Genomic DNA, 8,658 nt, shown 5'->3' with positions numbered 1-8,658 from the left:
TAACTTGCAATGATTAAAAATAGCGTAGCGTTACACGGACAGAATTTCGACTTACACCCTTACAACATTTGCTAACATACCCTTATTATTAGAATTATAATTAAAATTAAAATATAAATTATAAATATAAATATAAATATAAATATATACGATATATTGAGAGAGAGAGAGATATATTTGGTGTACATAAAATGGATCACGAACTCGCTTTAAATAGAATGTGACCTGGAAAAGCCCCTCATGCGAGTCGCATGAAAATGGGCATAGGGCCATGCGAGTCGCATGGCCATGAATTCCAGCTCACATTCGTTTGGCTCCTAGCTTGTCGACATAATTTAATAATAATAAATATATAAATAATTTTAATAATTATTTATATATTTATATTATATTTATATGCATAGTTGAGTAGATATTTTTAGTCCGTTACGTCGGGCGTTTCTTCTAGGCTCAGGTCCCGGTTCCGGATTTTCGGACGTCCTCGCGTACTATTTTATATCGTGTACTTTGCGTCTTGTAACTTGTACTCTTGTTATTTTGAGACGTTCCTCATCAATAATTTGAACCTTTTTGATTGAATCTTGTACTTTTTAGCTTTTTGGACCTTTCCGTCTTCAATTTGTCGAATCTGCCTTTTATCTTCACTTTTTAATATTTAAACGAATAGTGCTTGTAAATCGAACAATATCAACTAAAATCTTGTCTTTCTTGGGGAATAATGCTGTAAAATATGTGTTCATTTTTGGCATTATCAGTTACCATGAATGCTAATTGTTCAGCAGTGCTGTTGAATAAGATACCAGAAAAACTATCTGATCCAGGAAGTTTCACAATTCCATGTTTTCTGGGTAGTCTTAGTTCAATAGAAGCATTGGCAGACTTAGGTGCTAGTATAAATCTAATGCCATATTCACTATACGCTAAACTAGACCTTGGAGAATTGAAACCAACCAGAATAAGCATACAACTAGCCGATAGATCAATAAAATATCCTAGAGGGATAATGGAGAACATGCTAGTTAAAGTTGGTACTTTAGTATTTTCAGTAGATTTTGTTGTTCTGGACATGGAAGAAGATTCTCAAGTTCCTCTCATATTAGGAAGACCATTCTTAAACACGGCTAAAGCAATGATAGACGTATTCGATAAGAAACTAACCCTCAGTATAGAGGATGAGAGTGTTACCTTTTCAGTTGAAAAAGCAATGCAACAACCGCAATCTGCAGATGATACATGTTATTATATTCAAACTATAGATGCACATGCAGAATTATTAGAAGAATTTCCAGAATTACAAGGAACGGGAGAATGTTATTTAGGAGAAGGTAATGAACCAATTGATGAAGTTGAAATGTTAGCTACACTTATAGCTAATGGATATGAACCAACAACAGAAGAAATTCAAATGCTAAAAGAAGAAGACAGATATCGATATAAATCATCGATAGAAGAACCACCGAAATTAGAATTAAAGCCACTTCTAAACCATTTGGAATACGCTTATTTACATGGTGAATCTGAATTACCTGTAATAATATCGTCTTCTCTTACTGAAAATGAGAAATCACAACTCATTTCTGTGTTGAAAGCTCATAAACCAGCCATTGCATGGAAGATTCATGATATTAAAGGAATAAGTCCTTCGTATTGCACACATAAAATCCTTATGGAAGAAGGTCATAAAACGTATGTACAACGCCAACGAAGACTAAATCCTAATATGCAAGATGTAGTTAAGAAAGAGATTATTAAACTGCTAGATGCAGGTTTAATTTATCCAATTTCTGATAATCCATGGGTAAGCCCAGTTCAATGCGTACCTAAGAAGGGTGGCATGACTGTCATTACAAATGAGAAAAATGAGCTTATTCCTACTAGGACTGTAACAGGATGGCGTGTATGTATTGATTATAGAAAATTAAATGATGCCACCAGAAAAGATCACTTTCCCTTACCTTTCATTGATCAAATGTTGGAAAGATTAGCCGGAAATAGTTACTATTGTTTTCTAGATGGATTTTCCGGGTATTTTCAAATTCCAATAGCACCCGAAGATCAAGAGAAAACCACATTCACGTGCCCTTATGGTACTTTTGCTTACAAACGCATGCCATTTGAACTTTGCAATGCCCTTGCAACCTTTCAAAGGTGTATGATGGCGATTTTTCATGACATGATAGAAGAATGCATGGAAGTTTTCATGGATGACTTTTCAGTCTTCGGTGATACATTTGAAACATGTCTAGCTAATCTTGAACGAATGCTTATTAGATGCGAACAATCAAATCTAGTACTTAATTGGGAGAAATGCCATTTCATGGTTAAAGAGGGCATCGTTCTTGGACATAAAATTTCAAAAGAAGGAATTAAAGTGGATAGAGCTAAAGTAGATGTAATTTCTAAACTTCCACATCCCACCAATGTTAGAGGAGTTAGGAGTTTTCTAGGGCATGCCGGTTTTTACCGACGTTTCATAAAAGATTTTTCTAAAATTGCCACTCCTATGAATAAACTCCTAGAAAAGGATGCTCCATTCATCTTTTCAGATGAGTGTATCAAATCTTTTAATATTCTTAAAGAGAAACTCACTAATGCGCCGATCATGATAACACCAAATTGGAATCTACCATTTGAACTAATGTGCGATGCAAGTGATTTTGCAATGGGAGCCGTTTTAGGACAAAGGATTGAAAAACGATTTCAACCTATATATTATGCTAGTAAGACGTTACAAGGAGCACAAATGAACTATACAACTACTGAAAAAGAACTCCTTGCTATTGTCTTTGCTTTTGACAAATTTCGATCATATCTCGTTCTAGCAAAAACGGTGGTCTATACCGACCATTCTGCTCTTAGATACCTATTTTCAAAACAAGATGCTAAACCAAGATTAATCCGTTGGATCTTACTCTTACAAGAGTTTGATATTGAAATCCGAGATAAAAGAGGAGCAGAAAATCTCGCCGCTGATCATCTTTCTCATCTTGAAAATCCCGAATTAGAAGTTCTAAATGAATCGGCCATACAAGACAACTTTCTTGATGAATATCTATTGAAGATAGATTATAAAGAAATTCCATGGTTTGCAGACTATGCAAACTACTTAGTTTGTGGATTCCTTGAAAAAGGATTATCGTACCAAAAACGAAAGAAATTCTTCAGTGATATAAAACACTATTTTTGGGAAAATCCACATCTGTTTAAAAGTTGTCCCGATGGAATAATACGCCGATGTGTATTTGGAGATGAAGCTAGTAAAATTTTAAACCATTGTCACACAGGACCAACAGGAGGGCATTATGGGCCTCAACTAACAGCAAGAAAAGTTTATGATGCTGGATTCTATTGGCCTACAATTTACAAAGACGCACACCTTCTTTGCAAATCCTGTGATGCTTATCAAAGGGCCGGAAAAATAAGTCAACGTGATGAAATGCCACAAAATGTCATACAAGTATGTGAAGTATTTGACATATGGGGTATTGACTTTATGGGTCCATTTCCAAAATCTCATAATAATCTCTATATTCTCGTAGCCATTGATTATGTATCTAAATGGGCGGAAGCACAAGCTCTCCCAACTAACGATGCACGAGTTGTAGTCAACTTTTTAAAACGTCTTTTTGCAAGGTTTGGAACACCGAAAGCTTTAATAAGTGATCGGGGTACTCATTTCTATAATAATCAACTTGAGAAAGTTCTTAAAAGATATGGAGTAACTCATAAAATCTCCACCGCATATCATCCACAAACAAGTGGACAAGTTGAAAATACCAACCGAGCTTTAAAACGTATTCTAGAGAAAACCGTAGGATCAAATCCGAAGGAATGGTCCATTAAATTGGAGGATGCACTCTGGGCTTTTAGAACAGCCTACAAAACTCCAATTGGAACCACACCTTTTAGACTTGTTTATGGAAAAGCATGTCATCTTCCAGTAGAAATTGAACACAAAGCATTTTGGGCTTTGAAAACATGTAATCTTGATTTACATGAAGCCGGACGTCTACGATTAAGTCAACTAAACGAATTAGAAGAATTAAGACATGAAGCATACGAAAATTGGTTAATCTATAAAGAAAGAACGAAGAAATGGCATGATAAAAGAATCAGAAGTTCAAAAGAATTTAAAGAAGGAGACAGAGTTCTTCTTTTCAATTCACGATTCAAGCTATTTCCTGGAAAATTGAAATCAAGATGGTCTGGACCATTCATAGTCAAAAGAGTTTTCCCATACGGGACGATAGAATTAATAAATTCAAATGGGATTGAATTTAAAGTTAATGGTTACAGAGTTAAACATTACATACATGGTCCGATGGAAGAAGACAATGAAGTTAATCACAATTTCGATACCACAGCTAACTAAGTATAGGGGGTTTATGTATTTCTGTTAGAGTTAGATTATCTGTTTTCGTGTAGTTCTCGAAAATGGAACCCGAACGGTCTTTCCCTAGCAGACCCTAAAGAACTAGTCTTCTCCCCCCATTCTGAATTTTTATTTTTTTAGGAAATGAAGACTGCCTGTGAACTAAACCATGGTCTAATGCTACACGCTTTGATCACTAAACGTAATAATGACACACTTCCGAGTGAAATAGTATCAGTAATTAGAGAAAGATTGGACGGAGTTAGAAAAGAATCCAGATGCGAAGATAATAAGTTACAATTTGGTAAAGGAAAATCAAAATTCGCAGCGAAAAGAAGAGCACGACACCTTGAAAGATGTCACAAATGCGGAAAATGGTCACATGGAGGTAAATGTTCAAATAATCAAACCTATTCAAATACCGAATTTGTTACTTTATCCAGAGACGGACCGTTCATATGTTTAGAAGAAAAAACACTGAATGCTCGAGGTTACGCCTATATAGCTATGGAAAACCAATTAAACCGACTATCTTATGAATGGGATAGATCATATAACTAAGAATACTATCTCACAGGTAAGTCTGTACAGTTTTTATTTTTTTATTTATTTTTATTTTTAACCTTTTGATAATGAACGCTAATTTGTTAGCTATAAAGTATTAAATTGGTATTGAATAAAATTAGGTTTGGCGACCAAAATTATTGATATCATTCAAAAATTTATTACATCACTGCGAAATTTAACGTTTATTCTTAAGGTATAAATATCTTTAATCAATCAACCCAAAATATTTCAAAAATTCGTCATGAGTTAAATTAGGTCATGGAACCGAAATTACTTTACCGAAAAGAGGGGCGCATATTTTTGATAATATTTGATTGATTAAAGTGGGATAAAAAGCCAAAAAGATTTTTAATTTTATTTTTACCATGTTTTTAAAATTAATATATAAATCTTAAATTAATATTGTAAACTTTGTAAAAATAATATATTTAAAATTGTAAATATTTGAAAAATTAATATAAGTTTGGTGTGAATTTATAATATGAATTTATAAATTAAGTTTGGTGTGAATTTTTAATTTTTAAAATATGAATTTTTAATTTTATGCATTTCAAATTTTAAGTTTGGTGTGAATTTTTAATATTAATTTTGAATTTTATATTTAAGTTTTGTGAATTTAAAAACAAAAATTTACTTTATCTCGCTAAGTTAAAAATATGATTTTTAAAATTCGTCGTAAGTTGAAGACTAGGTCTTTGAACCGAAAATGCTTTACCCGAGGGAGGGACGAGAACTTTTATTATCATTATTTTTAATCTTATTGAATTAAAGTATGCCAAAAACATTAAAAAACCCAAAAAAATCTTAGCTTTTAAAACAATCACTACAAAAAGACAAATTTTAAAATTTTGTCGAAGGACGGACTAGGACATCGATCCGAAACGACCTCGTCCTAAATAACAAGGGAAACAAAATTTTAAAATTAATTACTTAATTGTTTTAATTAATATAAGATGTTAAAAAAAAAAAATACAAACTCCGCGACTCGCGGAGTTTGAAGGTTCAAACACCGCGACTCGCGGAGGGACCAAAACCCAGAAAAAAATAAAACGTAAAGAGCAGTTCATTTGCAACCACAACACAAATAAAACCCGAAAATACTGCGCAAAAACCGAGAAAACACCCCCAAAATCACAATTTTTAACCGTTAATCATCAAATCTTTTACTAAAATCATGTTGAGAAGGATGCTATCAAGGAATTACTTAAGAAAAACGGTAAATTTCTACACCTAAACACCATTTAATCCGAAAATTAGTGTTCTTGAGCAATTTTATACCCAATTCGATTTTGATGCTTTTTAGTGTAATTATGCTTAAATTGCTTATGTATTATGCTTGTATAACCTAGATTGATGCTATTTAACATGATTAGAAGCCTTAAACTTCAAATTTTGAGTAATCTAGGGTTTGTGTTCTTGAGCAAATTTGGGGCTTTTTGATATAAACAGGTTATGGCCGATTTTTGTCATGAATTGTTGCTAAATTAAGTAGTGTAACATGTTTAGGTAGTTAAATGATCCAAACTTTGAGCCTAAACATGATTTTGAGAATTAAAGTGGACTTTTTCAAGTCTACAATTCATGAACTTGATTTTTGAGAGATAATGCAATTTGAAACTTGTTTAATTGCTAGTGATGATTATTTTGACATGTTATTTGAGTTGAATGCTTATGAACTTGGTGAACATTTTCGTATATGCTTATTTGAAAAAGTGTAGATTTGATAAAAATGTGAAAATGAGCTTAAGTTTGATATAAATTGATCATGTCATTGTAATTATTTTGATTGATGATTTTGCTGACACTAATGCATATTTGGATGCACAAAAATTGTGTTTGATGTGTTTTGCAGACTGAAAGGGGTGAATCTTCATCCCAAACTCGCAATGCTCCTACTGAGAATGCGGAACAATAGGAGGTGGATAACTACTACAAACAAGATATACCTCATCCAGTTATGACATTTTCTGATATGCACTTGGAAGATTTGCACCCGAACCTGAGATTTGACAGACTTTGGATAGATTATCCAAAATACCAAAGGGGTTTGCATACTCTTCATTCTAAAGTTGTTGAGGTACCTAGGGTCATAGAATGGGGACCATTAGAAGCTGTAGAATTGGCCGGGCCAATTAGAGAATTACTTGCACAGAGGTATGGTAATTCTACTTTTAACGACTGGGTACGTTTATTCACCATGCGTAGACCTGTATATAAAGTATGGTGTGAAGAATTGTTGTGTAGTATAGAATTAAATGATCGGGTAGCTAGTTTAACCGATCGATCTTTTATTAGATTTTTGTTAGGAGGTTCGATGCGCCACATGTCTTTACTAGACATGGCTCAGGCTTTACGTATATATACGCCTGAGGAGTTAGCATCTGCCGATTGTAGAGGGTTGATACTAAATGGTAGAAAGATAGATGAAAATTTTGATACACATGGTGTATGGAGTCAAATGACAAGCCATCACCGATTCAAAGGGGGAAATTACTCTTATTTGGATATAGATAGAGCTGAATTAAGAGTAATTCATAGGTTTTTAGCTAATTCGATTACACAAAGAGGTAAGAACAAGGAAAAGGTAAATGAACAGGATTTGTTTTACCATATGTGTATTCGAGACCCACAAAGCGCTGTAAGTATACCTTATTGTGTGGGTTATTATTTATCAGCTATGGTTAGGGGGATGAGACCGCATAGCATAATAGGAGGTGGTATATTTATTACTTTGATTGCTGAATATCTCGGTGTGGATATAAGTCGGGGGGATTATTAGTCGAAGAACCAGAACCCCGCGATACAATAGGTTTAAATATATACCATGGTGCGAAAGTTTTGAAGAGGCGAAATAACGCCGCAGTACAATACCATGGTAGACATCCACAGGTTGAGAGAAACCAACAGCAAGGTAATGTAGGAGGGGGAATTGAAATGCAAGAAATGCAAAGGTTTATAGCTTCACAGGAGTACGAAAATGCTAGACATAGAGCATTTGAAGATTGGCAAGTTCATCAAAACCAAATCATAGCTTATTGCCAACATATAGGTAGAAACTATATTCCTACTACAAAGCCCATATTCCCTCCCTGGTCTATAGAGATTCAACCACCGTATCCTACGTATAACCCAGCCGAAGCATTTTATAGCACCTATGGTTATGCATGGAACCCCTACTGGTATCAGTATCATCCCTAGTCTACTTAGTTTTATTTATTTTGTAATTTGTAATGTTGATACGTTTAATACTTATTTAATATTGTAATAGTTTTTATAATTTTCTAACTTTTATTCTTAGATTTTAATAATTTTTGAATGTGGGGTAATATACCAAACTTCAAAAATATGTATATATGTTTGCAGTTTATCTTATGTACACAACAGGGTAAAACAACGCATTTTCAAAGACTGGCATTAAGTTCAGCAAAAGCAACTAATTTTGACGACAAGATGCAAAATATATGTGAAATAACAACAAGACGGAATGAACAAATGATATGCACCATTTATCATTCAGCAAGCAAACACAAATATGTTTGGAAACTTTGGTAAAATTTAATCATTTTCACACAAATCACCCTCAATAATTTAAATTGTTACTGATTTCTTGCAAATGAGGGCATTGCAAGATCTTAAGTGTGGGAAGGGTTAAATTCTTTCGGATTTTTAAAATTTTTATCTTAAACACTTGGTTACCATTAAAAATACTAGTAACGTAG

This window comes from Rutidosis leptorrhynchoides, chromosome 1, assembly GCF_046630445.1.
Source record: "Rutidosis leptorrhynchoides isolate AG116_Rl617_1_P2 chromosome 1, CSIRO_AGI_Rlap_v1, whole genome shotgun sequence".
In the NCBI taxonomy this organism is placed as follows: domain Eukaryota; kingdom Viridiplantae; phylum Streptophyta; class Magnoliopsida; order Asterales; family Asteraceae; genus Rutidosis; species Rutidosis leptorrhynchoides.
This window is presented reverse-complemented; position numbering follows the sequence as displayed.